The 8,398-nt window shown below is 32.9% G+C and overlaps 1 pseudogene; it reads right to left on the bottom strand.

The window, feature by feature from the left end:
• Positions 1-6,454: 6,454 nt before the first annotated feature.
• On the bottom strand, positions 6,455-7,047 carry LOC150083340 (rRNA-processing protein FCF1 homolog pseudogene; annotated as a pseudogene).
• Between the last annotated feature and the right edge of the window lie 1,351 nt (positions 7,048-8,398).

Genomic DNA, 8,398 nt, shown 5'->3' with positions numbered 1-8,398 from the left:
TTCGAGCCCGTCACCACCAAATACGGAGGATGCGGAAAGGTCAGGGAATGACCACCGCATATCGCCGGAGAATATGGCCTTAGTTGCTAATGCTCCTAAAAAAAAAAAAAAAGTCAAATAATAAAATAAAAATAAATGTTCCCTACACCGGGTGGAAACGGCCAGGGTTCGAATACCGTCAATGACGCGAGGAATTTTTCTGGGCATTTTTTACAACACGGCTGAGTTAGTCGATCTCAGGCGAGGGTTGCGTGTTTTATCTTACGGAAGTTCGGGTTTTTCGTACAACAAAGAGACAAATAGACCACAGAATACACGCAATTTATAGACATAATATAGTGACGCCTCATAGCCTTACTTTGCACACACTCTCCGGGAACCACTTTGAGAAAATGCAGGCGCGATGTCACAGCATATTATTGTGATAGAAGCAGCAATAACTGGATGGGAGGGGAGAGCAGAGTCAAAGCTGAAAGAACGCAATCATATCAGAACCAAATATCTCGAAGAAAAGCTCGTGGAAAATTCCTCAGCTCGGACTGAGCCCATGACTTGCTTTTTACAGACAATCCCAAACTACTAGCTCTCTGTAACCAGTTCCTAGTCACTCATATTCTCTCCGCTGTGCAAAATTGATGGAGATCTGTTTCAATTCATAAAGGATAAAAAATACCGAATGAAAATCCTGCGCATTAGGCTAGAAAATAAATCAATCTTTATGAGCTTGAGCTGTCCTTACAGGTGAGACACAACTCTAAAAATCTTCTTCCATTCTGTGAGCAAACTGAACCATGGGTCTCAGATATATACATGAATATGTCAGCCAAGCTAAGAATAGCCGTCATCCATGTCGATGGAAAACTGTTCTCACTTCTAACTCATGAGACTGGGTAAAGTTTATCTTAACTGCGGTTGCCGACTGGCTAACTCTAAGCTGCTTGCCATTTTTGTTAAGCACCGCGTAGCACATTTAACTGCAACAACACTAACTCAAGGAACGAGTGACATTTTCGACCATAAAATGAATTCTTACTTCTGTATTATCATGTAGGCTGCTCCCCCCCTGACTATTTTAACGCTCTCAAATTTCTTACATTATGCATTTTGTTCAAATGCACTGTTAACTTCTTAATTTTAATTTGTTACTTTCATTCATTGCAGCCCTTCGCGGCAGTGTGATAGTTTTACCAATGTTACTCGTTTGGAGAGATCTGAGTTCAAAAACCTCTTTGAGACGGAAGTAATTCTTAAATAACAAGGCTGTCGTTAGCCGATCTCTGGAGGAGGGAAGAAAAACCGGGGTTATTCTGTGCGTTTTTTTAATCTGCACAAAATGCAATTCAGCCCAAGCACACTTTCTAAATGCTAAATACCAACTCCAGCCCAATGTACAAGTATAATCTATTATTTTCATTGTATCGTGAATTAACATATGAACCCCTGGCCGGCAGCCATGACGGGTAGGTTGCAACATAAACTGTACTAGTATATGCAGTTCTGCTTTTATAATCTTAATTATATTAATTAATTATCTTAATGTTGTAATAAATCTCTCTCTCTCTCTCTCTCTATATATATATATATATATATATATATATATATATTTATTTATATAACCATAGAAATTAGAATAGGAATTAAAAATAAAAAGCCAGCAGCATGCGAAGACAAGAGCGAAAATAACCGAAATTAAACATAACGATAAACCAACAGGGAGGGAAGAGAGGGGTAACAAGAATAAAAATATTGGAGCAGGAACTCTCTAAGATAATTTAGAACATCTAAATGTTAGAATAATAAAATAATAACTGATTAAATTTCAAAAGCCAATTAAATAGTTCATTACTCGTCTATATAATCTGGTTAAGATTACTTTTGTCAGTAATGTGGCTTTGCATTTGGAGTGCTCGTATCTGTTCTATTTTTTTAATTTTCGCTGCATCAGGACCGCTGGAATTGAGCTATCATATACAAGAAAGGCAAAGTAGAATTGCGAATTTTGGTATGTAATTTTTTATGCAAGGCTATGATTTTTTTGATGATTGTATTAATGCCGAGATTACAGCGTAGAAAGGTGGAACTGCTTTCTACTTCCTTTTTGAAGGTGGTATAATAAAACTGTTTGCAAAAGATTGCAAAGCTATTAGAAGCTTTATCTACAGGGGTGATAATAAATTTTTGTTGTAAATCTAAGATGGCTTTTTTCAGATTAGAGTACCTGATATGTGAATTGTTGTAAAGGTAGTAAGTCTTAGTAATATTTTTTTAATGTCTGGATATATAACGTTTATCCAATTATAAAAAGCTTCGTGGGGTATTGCATATTTATAAGCCAACTTATTGCAAAAGTTTAAGATATTAAGGTATAAATCTTTATATATATTATTGAGGTTGGCCTTATGGACGGGTCTGAATTTAAATCCTTTTTCCATGGCAGACTTTAGTGGAACGTTGTTAATAATGTCCAGGTTTCCAGTAATAATATGTCTATGATGCTGATCAACGTAAGGAGTATATATGGGATTATTACAGTGACATGGAAGATCTGAAGCTTGTAAGTTGCCTAAATTAGTAGCTAAAGTTTTATAATTACAAATTTTAAATCCAATAGGAGATTCATAGCTGAAGCAGTGATGAATTTTGAACTTGAAATTGTTATAAAATGGGAGAAAATTATTACGATTATTAAGTAAATGATGCCAAGGAATTTTATCGAACCAACTATGAGTAAATTTAATAGTACAGTATTCATTACTATTAATAAGAGGAGTTTACCTCAATATAGTACGTAGAACACTTCTGTATGCTACCCTCCAGAAATTAAAACGGAAAAAACGAAAAAATCGACAACTTACCGGTACTATTATTATCAACGTAGAACATATTGAGTATTACAGCTCTGATTCATACTATCTAATTAATTTTTAAACTCTTATTGACTATTTCATTCACTTCCTGTCTCTCCAGTAGTATACAATCGTTTTTTCCGTTTTAATTTCTGGAGGGTAGCATACGGAAGTGTTCTACGTACTATATTGAGGTAAACTCCTCTTATTAATTTACTTATATTATTATCAACGTAGAACATATTGAGTATTACAGCTCTGATTCATACTATCTAGTATTCATTACTGTATGTAGTGATGCGACCTAATCTAAAGAGAGAGAGAGATATCTAAAATAATATGCTTAAGTTGAATATTTTTACACTTAAAATTGCTAATGAATAGAGTTAAGGCTTTTAGTATAGAGTTTTGATATTAAAGAAAAAAGAGAAATGTTATGTACATCAAGAATGGTGTTGTCCCAGGAGATAATAATATTACGAAAATTGTGCTGAATATGCCTATAATGACGATTTAATTTATTTCCACGTTTGTATCTACGCTTATTGTTATTGAAGAAATGATTGAGATAGAATAAATTGTAAATGCAGTGGCTGGTGTTTAAACAACCATTGCTTAAAAGAATTTTGTTAAAAAATCTATTGTTTAAACCACAGCTGTATATAAAGACTTATAAGTACACATAAATAAATTCTCATAATAATCACGAATAACGTTGTCATTGATGATGGCAAGTATTTTAATTTTAACGTTGTTGAAGCCATGATGGTGAAAGTGGAAGAGTTCTATTTCAGTATCCAAAATGGTGTCAAGTAAAAGATTTTTACTTTTGGATCTGTGTCCATTAATTCTGATATTAAGAGAATTAGTGGTTTGGCCAACGTATTTAATATTGCATGTGAGCAAATATATGACGTTTTTAGTTTTACAAAAAGGAGGATAAACAGGGTTAGATTCATCACTAGTGCAAAAAAAAGTGGCTGTTATCAACCAGGTAAACAATTTTTCAAATTATTAACTACCATTCTTATTAATATTCCTTCCACTTGGATCATCAACAATAACCACAATATTATTAAAATTTTCAATTCCAATTCCTATTCCAGCATATTTAGTATTGAAACTTATGACTTCACCAGTTTATTTACTTCCTTACCACATCATTTGATTGTCAGTGTACTTAAGTAATTGTTTCTTAAAAACAAAAACGTTATACCACCAGATGAGGTTACTTGGAATAACTATATCAACCTTTGTATTCTAAATAATTATATTTACGACGGTAAATACACTTATAAACAATCTATAAGAGTTCCCATGGGTTCACAAATTTCTAGTATAATATCCAATTTATTTCTTCATTATTACGAAGATCTATATATTCATAACAACCCGAACCTTAATTTTTTTGCATTCCGCTATGTTGACGACATTCTTATTCTCAATATTCATTTTGAAAATATTGCAAAATCCATATATCCCACTGAACTCACTCTTAATCACCCTCCTGGCACTTTGCCGTCCCGGGGTGGTTCCTTATGGAAATAAACAGATAATAATAATAATAATAATAATAATAAAATATTGGTAATCAACAAGCAAATTTTCTTGATTTAAGTATTACTTTAAACAGTCCCCCTCTTCGTCATAATTTAGAATTATTCGACAAAAGAAAAATTTAATTTTAATATTATTTATTTAACGAATTGGAACTCTAACATTTCTATTAAGGTTCATAAAAACATAATCTACACACAAATTATCCGTCTTGCTAATATTAGAAGCAGTCAATCACTTTTCGTTGGTGCTTTAAATGATCTGTATACCAAACTTCGCATTAATGACATTCCAATTAATTTCTTAAATTTTATTATAAAAAATCTCTCTGATTTTATTAAACAAAAATTCGGTTTTACCATGTTCCACCTTGATTAGGGTTAATTTGATACTTGTACAGTTGTATATTGGAATGGTGGTATTTCCACTGCTTGGAAAGTGATTACAACTTATGACTTCTATTAGAACGATGTTCGTGTTATTTCACTCTCTAAGTTTTTCTTTTCATTTTTTAATTTGTTCTATTTTATTAATATTACCAGTAATTACTTATGATCAATCTTACTTTCTCTATTTTACTTTGACTACAGAGGGCTCCTATGTTCTTCTCTTCTGAGCAACTCCACCGTCGTTGTCATAGTTCTCCCTCTGTTTACATTCCATTCTTATTAATCATGTTCGCATAATTGTATCTTATTAATCATGTTCGCATAATTATATCTTCATTTCTTGATTTTATTATATTCCACCCAATTTGTTGTTGCCAAATATTATAGGTATTTAATTTTTCTTCTTTTCATTAATCTTTCTCCCGATATTTTATATTTTATATCATATATTTTATACATCTATCACTCTAAATCTATCACATCTATACACTACAAGCTAGCGGTATTAATTTCCACTTCTACTAACACTCTCACAGCCAAGGCCCTCTCTATGAGGTTGGGTACTTAACACACCCGGCTTGCCTAGTATCCTTTAAACTCTTTTCCTTCTCTTTACATCTTTCTACTTTCTGCTCTTCTTTCTTCCGTCCGTTGAATTATTAGTGCAACACGAGGGTGATTCGGACATTCTCACTTTTCTTATTCTCACTATCTTCGCCTCTATATTTTTAATATCTTTTCCCTCCCTTACCCTGCATTACTTCCTTTTTCTATACCGCTACCTTGTTATTATTATTATTATATTTATATATTTTTACATACTTTTAACTTACATACTTTCGACTTAATTTAAACACACTGCGTTCTTACATGCTTTCGACTTAATTTTTACATACTTTCGACTTAATTTATTAATCTAAACACATTGCGTTGGGATTACCTTACTCATGTTTCTGGAGATCCATTTTTTTTTTTTTTCATATCTATTTTTTATTTTAATAGCTTCTCCATCAACATGAGTTTGCATAGAAACACAGTGTTTGGTACATGATCAGGTGTAGCCCCCTGATGAAATACCTGATCTATGTACCAATTTTTTAACTTTTTAATTTTTAATTTTAATAATTAATTTTATTTTTATCTCTATTACCATCCTCTCTTTTTCTTTTTCAGCTTTTGTACATATGATTAGCCTGTTAATTCAGCATTAATTCAGCCTTAATTCTACTTGATGATTTTTTTTTTTTTTTTTAGGTTCTTAACATTCTTTCTTTCTTATTTTCTTCAACTAGGCCTGGCATTTTGTGGTTAATAACTTCTCCATCTACATTTTCTTCTATTTCATTTTACTTTTATTTGTAATACTTATTTATATACCTGTATCCTGTTTTGCTGCTTGGCGCACTCAGGTACACGTACTGTTCTTCTTCTTTTCGTTTTCTTTTCTTCTCCCTTCCTCTTCTTCGTTTTCATATATTATATATATATATATATATATATATATATAGAGAGAGAGAGAGACATGATACTCTAGCGCAGTGTAACCTAAGCTGATGAACTGTAAACCGACAACAATAATTTGTGATACCATCTACGTATTTACGTACAATACATTTACTTGAAATATCTTATTAAAAATAGCTATACACATAAATCAGTATATTACAATTTTGGAGCACCATATGCATCTGGCATCCTCTCTATGGAATACCTGTGTTGATACATATACATAATTGGAACACCAGGAACCTTTCTTATCCTCCTCTTCAGATCTTTATCACATGTGGCAACAATATAACATTTATGCTGGGTAACTCTTTGTACAATAGTCATCAGCATAGGTTCCTTTATGAAGGCACGGAATTCTTTCAAATCGAAGATCTTTAACTATTTTTAAAGACACTCGATATTTACTAACTACCTAGTTTCTCAAGTTCACCAAGAACACAATCCGTAACATGGGGAATACATTTAGCATATAGGCAATCCTGTTTGGTGCTCCTTTAATGTATAACATCTAATTTATTCTTTATAGAAAAATTTATAAAATTAGTGTGCATTAGCACATGCAATGGTGGTCCCAGCTGGGTATTATACTTTAAGAAAAGTGCTGAAGAATACTGCGGCACCTCATGAATTTTAACTTCAGATGGATCCGGTTTCTTTGAACCCTTGAGCGGTTTTCTTTCTTTCTTATTTATTCTTGCATCTTGTAAACTAATCATTCGCTTCAACTGCCCAACTTTCATTTTCTTTACTTTAGGAATTTTTTAAAAACAGTTTAATATGCTTTCCTCATATAGAGAAACTCCATAATTTCTAAATATAAAATGTACTAAAAATTTGTAAATTTATCTAAAACTAAAACGAATCCGATGGTGTTAATATACTGTACGCATAAGCTTCAAAGGAACTAAGCCTATGAGATAACAGTACGTCGTTTTGTAAATTGCGTATATTCTGTATTCGATTGGCCTGTCGGCTGTACGAAAAACATGAAACCCTTTACTGAGACCGACTAAATCAGCTAACTTGTGTAAATAAATAAAAATTCCCCGTGTTATTTGACGAAATTCCAACCCCTATGCATTTTACACCTGTGTGGGGACTCGGGAGGACGATGATTATATCCATTATGCTACCGCGAGGGCCCTACAATAATTGTATTAATGCTTTTTAATCAACAATTATAGAAATCCCCTTGCATCTCTTAACCTTATAACTTCTTAATGTTTGAGTAATAATATCATATCTTTGTTGATATATCGCCACTTCGTGTTAAATGCATGATGATGTACAAAGCGCGTACAATTTTCCCTTCTTAACAGTGAAGGAAAAATTGTGCATGCTTTCTACACCATGCCATAAAGATTCTTTATTTATTTAATGGGATACACCCTATACTTCTCCAACGACATTTGAATATTTTGTACAGTAGTGAGTGATCGACAGATATTTCTAAATACTTCCCACAGCTTGACCTACTCATCAATACAGAAAGCTTGGCTTCAAGATATTACCGTTGGACAGCACAACTGCCTGTTTTCAAACTATGCTCGCTAGTTAACTGATTCTACTAATGAGTAAACATACGAGCCTCGAGGTAACATTTGACTCTAAACTGAAGTTCAGATACCACCTAGAAGACTGATTGCGAAGTCTTCCGCTTTCTTTGGTGAGATAAGATATCTGTTTATTTTAGTGATGTTGAAACAACAAGGTAGGTAACTTTTACGGAGCGTATAGCAAATAGCAACGATACACCATTTATAATAATAATAAGTATCCATATGAAAAACATGAAAAAGTATAAAAATAAATATCCTGAACACCTGTGGGATAGTCAGAGAGTTCCTCGACCAATAGTAACACTAGACATAACAACAATCACTCTGTGTATTTGGTCATTCTCAACCTCGTGTTGTTTGCCATTACGAGAATGCAAAATGGGATGATCTGCGAAAATGCTTTTATTTTCTTCTTTTTCTTAAAGGAGCCAGCAAAGGGCGTAAGCAAAACGTTAGACATAATTATAAGAGCTTCCTTGAACTCAGAGGAGGAGGTACCCATTCACTGGAGATGTGCAAGTGTGATCCCAATTCACAC

The sequence above is a fragment of the Mastigoproctus giganteus genome, chromosome 7, assembly GCF_048544385.1.
Source record: "Mastigoproctus giganteus isolate SK-2022 chromosome 7, ASM4854438v1, whole genome shotgun sequence".
Lineage (NCBI taxonomy): Eukaryota > Metazoa > Arthropoda > Arachnida > Uropygi > Thelyphonidae > Mastigoproctus > Mastigoproctus giganteus.
This window is presented reverse-complemented; position numbering and strand designations above follow the sequence as displayed.